This window comes from Microtus pennsylvanicus, chromosome 4 (assembly GCF_037038515.1).
Source record: "Microtus pennsylvanicus isolate mMicPen1 chromosome 4, mMicPen1.hap1, whole genome shotgun sequence".
Lineage (NCBI taxonomy): Eukaryota > Metazoa > Chordata > Mammalia > Rodentia > Cricetidae > Microtus > Microtus pennsylvanicus.
This window is the reverse complement of record NC_134582.1, coordinates 58,742,383-58,754,613: the sequence shown is the minus strand read 5'-3', so window position 1 is coordinate 58,754,613 and position 12,231 is coordinate 58,742,383.

The following is a 12,231-nucleotide window of genomic DNA, read 5'->3' as shown; positions in this document are numbered from 1 at the left end:
GAAAGGGCAGCCCAGACTCTGGTCTGGAGAAGTTTAGGGCAGGGGGTGGGGTAAACCAGTCATGTCTAGTAACCAGTAGGGAATGAGAGATACCAGGAGAACCTGGAGGTCAGGTCCACTTTGATGTATTAAATAGGCACCTCCTCCATTACTTAGCCTGTTAGTCCAGGATTTGAGACCTAACCCCTGCTACACACCTGAAACAACTACTCAGGTTTGATTGTTTCTGAGTGAAACAGCCACCAAACACATACAAACAAGAGCACAGCTGTGTGCTTATAAAACTTTATTTACTAAAATGCTGTTCATGTTACATTTGATCTGCTGACATAAATTTGATGATTTCTATTCTAGAATCTGTAGGAACAGCTCTGCTGTGTTAATAGAAGCTTCGGGAACTAAAGTCTATTGCAACTAAACCATCATCAATTGCTGCTGTCAATGCAGGGAATGACTTTTACTGTTCCGCCAGAAAGCACCCAACTATTGGCCTGTGGGGGGACACTGCCAAGCCACTTGGCTGTTTCTCATTGTAAACCGAGACTTGGGACCATCCTTTTGCACAGCCAAACTTTATGGGATAGCATGAAGTCTGTGGAGTGAGATGGGTCATATAGAAATTCTATAAGACTCAGCTTGCTGAAAACGTTTCTCCATCCCAGGTTCTCAGGCTACCACGTTCCTTTCTGTCAGACATGGCCATTTGTGTTCCATCTTTTCCTTTGCTCTGGTCTAGGTTAAAAGCACTCAAATTATTGAGTTGCATGACAAAATCATCTGAGCGAGTTCACCAGCACACTCTGTCATAGTGACCTAACTACATATTCATGTCCGCTTAGCCACTCACCCTTGCTCCTGCCCTTTCCAGATTCTGAAGCTGGAATGACAATGCCCAGAAACTACCACGCAGCTCCAACCAACTGACACTCTTTGAACCTTACTGTCCAAGGGTGAAAACTGTGTGTGAGAGTCCAGATGAAGAATATTGAACTAACTTGCACACCCACCATTGCTTCTTGTACATCCCTGTAACACCCTTGTACACTCCTTCAACAGACCAAAGGAAGGAAAAAGAGGAAGTCCTGTATGTACACTATGAGATTTTATTCAACCATAAAAAAGAATGAAATTGTGTTATTTGTAGGAAAATATATGGAACTGGCGACCATGATTGATTAGGACAATAAGGCAGACTCAGAAAGATCAATCTCACATTTTCTCTCATAAGGAGAACTGGGATTGTATGTAGGAGCCAGCTATGATAAGCTAAATATGAACAAATCACCCAAAGGAAGTTCTTTACTTCCAACCATTCTCACCTGCCAGAGTAGGACTCAGCCATCTATAAATTTAATAGGGTCCTGACCCTCGGTAGTTTACCCTGAGGCTATACCTGGCTGCAGGAAGAACCACAAACTGAGATTACCTGAGCACCACCCAAAAACAGACCATCCAAAGGAAATGCCTAACATTCCAACCGCTGTAGATAGGATCACCTGCCAGCACATACTCACCAGGACACCCCTAAATAAATGTCAGGCAATCAGGGGTCCTGAACCTCAGAAACTCCTCACCCCCATCTTTACTACTATAAAAACCCAACTCTGACTGAGCTCAGGGCTCTCCGTTTATTCCAATATGTTGGACATGCAGAAACCAACTTTGCAAACTTGCATAAAATAAAGGCCCTTTTGCTTTTACATATGGGACTCGGTCTCCTTGTTGGCTTTTGGGGACTTTGCAGATTTGGGCACAACATTATACATGTACATGTATATATAAATATAAATACTTGATTGTGGTGTGCTGTAAAGGGAGGGCTATTTCAGGATAGGGTAGGGATTATTCGTAAGAAAGGGAGGGGGAACAGGAAAGAGTATGACCAAGTGAAAATATCATTATGGGGTCTTGATTCTGGTCCATAAATACAGGCAGATAAGAAGCTTGTAAAATGTGTTGTGTTGTATCTGGGAGACATGGATGAGTATAAAGGTTTGACCTGGGCTCCTTTCTCTGAAAGGGCAGCAAAGAGATTGACACCTGTCTTTAGTTGTCTCTGTGGTCAAGTTGGCCACTGTGGAGATACTTTCCATCACCTTAACTGGTCAGCTGACTACTCGGGGAAGCACACTGGTGTGTCAGAGCTAAGGGAAGAGGCCAGACTCACAGGCAGCTCCTGGAGGGAGGGGTTGTCTCACATCAGGAGGCCCTGGAGGTTCCTTTTGTGCCTGCTGTGACTGAAGATGCAGCTTTTCTCCTGTCTGGTGAAGCAGGAATGTGCGATCAGTCACAGGAAGACGTGGAAATATCCTCACATTGAAAATTTTTGTTTTTATTCTGCTCCTTGTGTCTAACATCCAAAGTAGAAAATAAAATTTGAAAGTACTCAAAACTCATTCAGCTCACATTTCTTGAGAAACACAGCAGTACTGTTAGGGATCCGAGGCAGAAAAGCAAAACCATGTCTGCAGAATCCGCAGCATAACGTTCAGAGTCAGACAAAACAGACTAGGAGCCTGGCATCGATGTGTGTTTACATTGAGCTGGTTTTATTTTCTGATCAGAAACTGAGGCTTGGTTCACTGGTGCAGGAAGTTACAGAACTAAGTCAGCCAACTTTACAGAAAGCATTGCTGAAAAAGCTAATTTTTCTTTTTGTGTTAAATCTCAAGTGTTAAATAAAGATAGCATTATCTTCTTTTTATTACCAGAAAGATGTAAAAACCGAGGCCTTACTGTTATGCCCAAATCCGCGAAGTCCCCCAAAAGCCAACAAGGAGACGGAGTCCCACATATAAAAGCAAAAGAGCCTTTATTTTATGCAAGTTTGCAAACTTGGTCTCTCTGCATGTCCAACGTATTGGAATAAATGGAGAGCCCTGAGCTCAGTCAGAGTTGGGTTTTTATAGTAGTAAAGTGGGGGTGAGGGGCTTCTGAGGTTCAGGACCCCTAATTGTCTAACATTTATCTAGGGGTGTCCTGATGGGTGTGTGCTGGCAGGTGGTCCTATCTACAGTGGTTGGAATATTAGGCATTTCTTTTTCTTTAGATGGTCTGTTTTGGGTGGTGCTCAGGTAATCTCAGTTTGTGGTTCTTCCTGCAAGCAGGTGTTGCTTTCAGGGTAGACTACTGAGACTTGGGCCTCTATTAAATTTATTGATGTCTGAGTTCTACTCTGGCAAGTGAGAATGGTTGGAAGTAAAGAACTTTGTTTGGGTGATCTGTTCATAGTTAGCTTATTATGGCTGGCTCCTACACTTACCACGGAGGGTGTGAGAGATGCTCAGGAATGCTGACAGGTTATCACACTGCTCCTGCCTCAGTTTCCTCATATGTAATGCTAGGGTAGTAGCAACACGTGGACCTTTGTTCCCAAGACAGGACTGAAAACTAGCAAATAAAAAAGCCTTCAGGTCCCAGAACATCATACGGGTTAGGTACCGGCAATATTTCTCTATAAATAGGCCAGACTAGGGGCTGATCAAGCAAACGACTAGAAAGGACATGGAGGTAATTCCATGGCAACGCAGGGAGGGTGATGGACACACGGCCGAAAATGGTGCCTGCTGCGATCAGGAAGGATGTGGCTCAGTACTTTTCTGGAAAGTTCTTAATACCGAAAATAGAACTAAATACATCGGATACAAATGGGGATGGAGATTTTAAAACATATATTTTTCAAATATCACTTTTACCCAGTTGTTAAATGTTTGCAGACAAAGTGAGCAAATGAGTTAAAAAAATAAATCTGGATCAAGGTTTAAATGTTTTACAGTTCTTTTTTTTAGGTGGGGTGGTGTGTGCATGGAGTTCCAGTGGGAATCTCATGTAAGTAAATTTGAGTCTATCTAGGATGGTCCTTTAATACGATCTCATGTTGCTGGGTCTGGTCTGGAGCTCTCTACATAGCTGAAAATGAACTTGGACTTTTGATCTTCCTGTTCCTACTACCTGAGTTCTAGGGTTAAAGCTATAAACTATTGTGCCCAGTTAATTTGGTTCTGGGGCTCCCCAGGAGGGCTCTAAGCACACTGGCCCCTGTCTACCCTCTGAGCCTTGTCCCCCACTGTGAACGTCATTTTGCTGCTTAGAAGGACAGGACAGCACAGCATCTCTCCCCACAAATCTGGAGCGAACTCTTGTGTTCTTAAACTTCACTTGGTTATTTATGTCTGGGAGGAACTGTTATTTTCGAAAATTAAAACGACTGAGAGATTCGAGTGGTAATGCAGAAGAATAGCTTTCTGGGCTCTACATTTTGTTCTGGGCATTTTGGAGCCTCCATTTTTCACATGGCCTGCCATGATTCTGTTTGGGGAAGCTCTTACTCTCATTTTACACATGGTCAAACGGATCTAGGCCAGTGGCTGTGAGCACAGGGCGTGGTGCCAGCATTCTCCCCCGTGTGTTCCACATCCTCCCCAAGCACACATTAGTTCCCACTTTATCTAAATCTCCTACCTCTGATCTCAGAGCACCAGGGCTTCCGCAGGTTGGAGGCGTTTAATACATTCTGGTTGAACAACTTTTTAAATGAATTTTTAGTATGAAAAGAGAAAAAAACTAACTCTCAAATCTACAGGCAAAGGAAGGAGGGAAACCACGTGATAGTCTGCTTTGGACGCCTTCTCTTTGCTCATATGCCAGAGGCGTGGTACTGCAATCATTTCAGAAGCAGAGAATATGCTGCATCACAAAGAAACAGCTAATGGAAAATCAGTGTGAAATATCAGGGCAACCCAGAAAGACAAAACACAGACATTCTCCCTCATCTGCGCGTCCTAGTCTATAGTGTCTTCAGGTTTATACACAAGTATGGGCAAGTGTGGGGGAAGAAGACCAAGACAAGGCAGTGGCAGGCAGAAAGGATGCACTGGGAATGAAGAGTAAAAAAGACCAGGGTGTGGGCAGAGGCCACAAGTGAGATGGAATAGCAGGGATGTGGGGGAGGTCGTGTGTGTGTGTGTGTGTGTGTGTGTGTGTGTGTGTGTGTGTGTGAAGCATCACTAAAATATGCTTGGTTTGAAGATGTTACATGATAGCTAACACCTTATATACTTACCTCATAACAAACATTTTTAAAAATTCATAAAGAGGTATTATGACAGTTGATAGGTATTACATTTCCTCTGCACAGAAAAAATAAGGTGAAGTAATATATTTGGTAAATTTCTTGCTTCAGCCATTTCACAATATACACATTTATCAAAGCCTTGCCTTGTACAATATAAATATACAATCTTAACTGGTTATTTGAAGTTGATTTACAAATAAAAACCAAAATTTTTATAAGAAAGAAAACATAGGGCTTAGGTTTCAAAGAGCCTATTTCTTATCTTGATTGAAACAATTAATAGTGCTCAGACTTGTGAGCCTGAGTCTCATAAAACATCTAAAATAACTCCGTGTTTGGTATGCATAGCTTAAATAGATGCAAGAGGGTGACGCTGCTTCTAACCATAGAGCTCTCAAAATTGTCCATTAAAACTTGCCTTTCTTTAAACATGACTATGATGAGCTGCGCTTACTTGCTATGTATACCAACATGTCCTCAGCGCCTTGTAGCCTGCTTGATATTCAGGGAGGTCTGCGAAGGTGCTTGGCAGGGCGGCAGAGGGGGAGATGAAAGAGAGTCATATCAGCTTTCCAAGACAAGCTGGGCTCTGCTTCCCCAGCATCCATTACTGCCTGTGTGTTTAGGATGCCTTGAAAATGTCAGCAGAGCTGGCCTTCTCTGTCCCCACACCAGTCAGTGTTAAGATTAATGAGAAGATGCTGCTGCAGGCTAGCAGGACAGGCCCCCGAGCCTGCTGCCCTCATCGACAGCCTTCCCTTTAGAGGTGGCTAAGTCCCTGTCTTACAAAGGTCTTGCCCACTTCCAGCTGTTCCTCTGTTCCTTATGGATTTCAGACTCATCCAGCATGGACAAGGGATCTGAGAAACACCCCGTCCCCTCCTCCATGGTTGAGCTTCTCTGCCACCCCCACTTCTGGGTTCTGAGATGAAGGGTGAGTTACTAAGAGTCCTTGGCCTGAGGGCTCCGCAGCAGCAAACCCACCTAGTTGCCGTGAGTATAGACAGAAAAGATTCTCTTCTTAAAATTGGCTTTTGAGAAAAAAAAAGGACACACCAATTAAATTCAGAGGGGAAAAATTTATTTGAGAAAGAAATCCTATATGTGCCTGGTTTTGAAAGCACCAGCCAGGAGGATGACTTGTTAGTCCAAAGAGCTTATGTAAAAATCATAATTTGACCTTTGCTGTTTGCAGTATCTATAGGCCAGCTGCATACTAATGAGCGGAAGGAGAATAATTGCTCAAGGCTGGGTACCAAAGTACAGTCAAATTCCTGCTGGTCTAAGCTTCAGCTCTGCTCTGCTCCCTGCATGGAGCACTGTATTCAGTTCCTGTCCCGTTGCTGTGATAAAACCCTGGACAGTCAAGTCTGAGGAAGACATTTATTCTGTCTCATGGTCCATCTCAGCTGCAAGTCCTGGTGGGAAGAGCTTGAGACAGCTAGTCACATATCTCCAAAGTCAGAAATCAGAGGAAGATGAATGCTGAGCTCGGCTTACCATACTCCAAAAGCCCAACCTGGGGAATGGTGCTGCACACAGTTAAAGCAGGCCTTGCTATCTAGGTAATCCCAATCATGAATGCCCCCAAAGGCTAATCTGCTTCTGATAACTCCACAGGCGTGTTCAGAGGCTTTTCTCATGTGTAACTTAGATCCTGTCAAATTGTTGATTTAACCCTTATAGATTCATAGACCATTTGCGGCACACACACCTCACACTCCATTCCTACATCTTGTGACAGAAGCACAGAGTGCGTGAGGATGCTCCACTTGACGACTAAATAGTACAAACCAAGAACACACATTATAAGGTTACAGGCTCAAGGCCAAGCAAGTGGCTCACCCTTGCAGAGTCTGGAGGAGAAACTACTGAGTCCGTGTTTGCACTTCATTTTTTCGTGTTTTGCTGGAGAGCAGAAAGTGGGGACTTGGGGCTGTTCCCACTGAGATAGATCCGTGGGTTGTGGCTGCTTTCTTGTAAGATTAACATCTAACAGTGAACAGAGCTGGAGACCTCATTCTACTGAGTGAGAAATGCAGTTCTTATATAGGGGTAAACAATTTGTTTTCAGACTTATCAATATCCAATTCTCTAGCAAGAGTCCTAGAAACTTTATTTTCCGTAGTTGTTTGAAGACAGTCTCACTATATAGCACAGGTTGCCTTCAAACTTGTGAACCTCCTGCTTCGGTCTTGTCAGTGCAAAGTACAATGAGATACCTTAGCATTTTAACTAGAATGACATCCATAAAACAAAACAAACGTTGGTGATAGTGTGCAGGAGAGGGACCTGTATGCTGTTGGTGGGATGCAGATTTATGCACCCTCTATGAAATTCCTTTAAAAAATTAAAATAGAATAATCTTATAACCCATCTATCTTACTATTGAGTACATATTCAAATAAAGTTAAATGAGCACACGAAGGATATACCTGCACATCATATTTATTACAGTACTGCTCATAATAGTTAAAATGCAATTGGTCTGGGTCCCAGATAGCAAGCTGGTGGTGTGTGCATGCAATGAGGTATTATTCTGTGTTAATGAAATCCTATTAGTTGTAGGGAAATGGATGGCACTGGGGAATGTGAATTTAATTAAAATAGACCAGTTACAGAAATAAAAGTGCCGTATATTCTCTCTAGCATGCAAAAACTGAAAGAAGTTTACATGACTATGAACTATTAGTAGCTGTTGGCAAGAGTGTAGGGTGGATACACTCTATAGGTATTTGATCAGATGTGCTGTATGCAACTACAGAAGCATCACCTTGAACCCTGTTCTTATGCACGTGTAATAAACGTCAATCTCAGGTTTATGAAAAAGCAGCAGATCATGTGCATGACGGTCAGTGGTTGCAGGTGAGTCCTCCTTGTAGAAGGAGAAAGAGGGGCCACTCAATGCTTAGTGAAGTCTGCGTTTAATACTGGAGAAATTTTGCCTTGGCTGTCATGATCTGCCTGAGTCTTTAGCCGTCCTGTGCACTGAAGAATGCAGAAGATGGCAAGATGTGACATCAGCCATCCTGTGCACTGGAGAACACAGAAGATGGCAAATCTCGACTTCAGCTATTCTGTGCACTGGAGAACACAGAAGAAGGTAAGACCTGACTTCAGCTGTCCTGTGCACTGGAGAACACAGAAGATGGTAAGACCTGACTTCAGCTGTCCTGTGCACTGGAGAATGCAGAAGATGACAAATCTCGACTTCAGCTATTCTGTGCACTGGAGAAAGCAGAGGATGGTAAGATGTGACTTCAGCTGTCCTGTGCACTGGAGAACGCAGAAGATGGCAAGTCCTGAGAATGGGTTCTTTCTGGATCATCACAGCAAGGCTGATGTGTAAACTTTTGAATGGTGGTGTGTAAGTTATCTCAGGCAACTCATCTGTCCTTTTATTCTTCCTTTCTCAAAACAAGGAAATTGGTAGTGGGATTTTGTTGTTTTGATTTGCTTTAGAGATTTCTTTTGGCTTGACTTACTTTCCTAGAATCTATTTCTAAAGGATAAGTTATTCTCTTACTCTTCTTGGCTCTCAGAAAAAATTTTAATTTTATGTGTGTGAGTGTATGTCTGTATTAGTTTATAGGCTTCACAGACACAGAAGCCAGAAGGTGGTATTGGATCCTCAGGAACTGGAAATAACAGTTGGTTGAAAGTGGCCCGACTATGGATGCTGGGAACTGAACTCAGGTCCTCCGAAAGGCTCTTAACCACTGAGCCATCTCTCTAGGCCCAGCTCTTGCTTATCAATGGCACATAGGTGTCTGAATGTCAGAAAGAAGCAAGCCTGCCTTTGTAATGTGCTGCCTATTCAAAGCCCACTAATCTTTCTCTCCTCCTTGGCACTTCTGGTGATGGAAAGGTCGTCCCAGTATTCAACTAATCGTCTGCTCTGATGCATCATGCAAGCAGACCACAGGGAGCCAAGTTGCTTTCACCACTTGATTACTTTAAATATATCTGTGCTCTACAGACACACTCTGGCTTCTGAGGTCATTTCAAGTCTTGGCTCTAGCTGGCATCTTACTTGTCTCTGGGAATCTCTTTGCAGTCTTTAGCCCTGTAACAACTGCTGGGGTTGAGATACAGATGGTACCACTCCACACTTTCTCTGCCCTTCTCCTGTTGCTCTCTCCTGTAATTGGAGCATCCTGAATAGATACATCTTCCTGGCTTCTCTTGTCCTTTCAAATGACATTTGAAATGGTTGCCAGGTATTCTGAACAGGTATTCTATCTTTGTGATCCCATTCTCTTCTGCCCCCATCCCAGAGCTTCAAGATCCAACTTTACCCTGGCTGGGGCCTCATCTGCCATTGCATGTGAAATTGGTGCACTGAGTTTTGTATCAATATTACCTATATTTCTCTCTTCTAGTAGACGCTGACTCTTTGGACAGGAACATTAACTTTTCTATATCAGAATTCAATATCCACAATATAGTAAGTGAACAGAATATGCACTAAACAGATTAAAATGCAAATGAGTTAAGTGACTCACATAGTTCTTGTGATTGGCTTCATGGTAGACTTCTGAATAGCCTATATCAGCAGAACTAAGATAAACTCCATGGCGTGTACACCTGTCAGGGCTGGCTGCCGCTGCAGGAGTGCAATGAATAAGAACAAGGAATTTCTCTTGATTGCTTGGCCTATCCACCACAGTGCAAAAAATAGTATAAGAATTCAAAATTTTTCAGGAATAAAACTTTTGTGAATCCTATTCTTTAAGCAATAACATGTATTCTCAACATTCTATACTTTATGTTCTTTCTTATAAAAATAGGAAGATCATTATTAATCTTGATATCATCTTTCTGCTGATAGCAGAAAATAATAAATTAGAAGAAGAGCAATTTTTATAGAAAGGTCAGACACAACAAATCCAGAGAGGAAGTGGAAGCAACAAATTTAAGTGTTTTATACACCAGTGACTGTTATAAATTCTGTAGATGGATTATGGCCAAAGTACTAGCTTTAATCTGATCAAATGTCAAATATAATTTAATTGTTCAAAGTCAATTGAACACCATTGATACTTATTATTAGAAGTCCTGCAGATGAAGTTGTATTGCTAACAGGATTTATATGTGCTTTAGAATCGCATGTAACCCACTGACCAATGAGTTAAGACCCATGTGTAAGTGCCAGAGAATTGCCTGGGCAGAAAGAGCTTCTAAGAAATCAGTGTGAAGGATTATATCAGATGTTCCGGTTTCATTTCCATTGAAATCTTTATCTGTAGTATTTGGCACATTTGTTTGTTGTGTCTATCTGGAATGATAAATTCTAGAATAATTTCCTTAATGAGCTCTACAAGACAACACTCTATACAAAAGAGAAAGAGTATGGGCTGTAGCTGGTGACAGTTTGTAAAGGTATACCGCTGAATTATATCTTTCCTGCAACTAAGGAATAAATACAATGAGAGGGTCCTGAGACATATTTAACAGCAAAAAGTAAATTAAATCACAATGCTACAGAGGTAGAAAGATGGGGCCTCTATAGAAGCCCACATCCTAATGAGAGCTCATAGACATTTTATTCCATGTCAAATGATGGAATTAATTTGTATGTTGAATTAAGATTGCTAACTATCTGACCTTGATATAAAAAGAGTATCGCGTGTTGCCCAGGTGTACATGGTATACCCAGAAGAATCTATAAATGTTTTAGAAAAAGGAGTAAAGGTCAGAAGTTGAAGTTCTGACCTGCCGTGGTTCTGGTATTAAGGATGTAGACAGGATCAATCAAAAGCATGCAGGTGGCCTATAAAACTTGGACCAGAGAGCTGAGGTTGTACCTTAGGTAGTAGAAGGTTTGCCACGCATGCAGGAAGCATTTTAGGTTCACGGAAAGCAGAGGACAAAATATTCAGGGTCATTCTCAGTTATGTAGTGAGTTTGAGGGTTGCCTGGTCCACACAAGACTCTGTCTCATGGTGGGAAAAAAAGGATCAAAATGTTAAAAAAATAAATCAGTTCTCCTCAACCTTCCCCTTCTTCCCTCCTTTTCTCCTTCACCCCTTCTTTCTCCCCCAACCCCCATGCTCCCAATTTTGTCAGGTGATTTTGTCTGTTTCCAGTTTCCATGTGGTTCTATAAATGTTTTTTCTTTGGGTTCACCTTATTACTTAGCTTATCTAGGATCATGAACTATATGCTCAATGTCCTTTGTTTATAGCTAGTATCCACTTATGAGTGAGTACATACCATATTCATCTTTTTGGGTCTGGGTTACCTCACTCAGGATAGCGTTTTCTAATTCCATCCATTTACATTCAAAATTCAAGATGTCATTTTTCCCCCCCGCTGAATAGTACTGTAATGTGTAAATGTGCCACATTTTCTTTATCCATTCTCCGGTTGGAGGAAGGACAGATATGAGAGCAAGGAAAAAGATATCTTGGTTGAGGGAGTCATTATAAGGTTAGCAGAAACCTGGCTCTGGAGAAATTCCTAGGAACCCACAAGGATGACCCCAGCTAAAACCCTAAGCAATAAAGGAGAGGGGGCCCAATCTTGACTTGCCCTGTAGTCAGACTGATGAATATTTTAAATATTAATGCTGGATATTATTTAAATATTCATGCTGGATATTATTTAAATATTAATACTGGGTAGAGCCTTCATCCAGCAACTGATGGAAACAGAGGCAGAGACCCACATCAGAACACTTGACCGAGCTCCCAAAGTCCAGTTGAAGTGTAAGAGGAATGAGAATATGAGCAAAGAGGTCAAGACCATGAGGGGTTCACCCACTGAAATAGTCTATCTGAGCTAATGGGAGCTCACCAACTCCAGTTGGACTGGGAAGGAACAAGCATAGGACCAAAGTAGTCTCTCTGAATGTGATTGACAGTTGAATGGCTGGGGCAGACTGAGGGGCACCAGGATTTATCCCTATTGTCTGTATTGGCTTTTGGGACTCTATTCTCTTTGGATGGATACCTTGCTCATCATAGATATAGTAGGGAGGGTCTTGGACCTTCCACAGGGCAGTGTGCCTTATCTTGAGGATTGAATTGGGGTGGGGTGGGAGGATGTGTGGAGGGATTGGGAGGAGGGGAGGGAGTAGGAACTTGGATTGGTATTTTTTTAAGACATCTAATGAATTTAAAAAGAAAAAGAAAAACAAAACAGAAGCTGGAGTG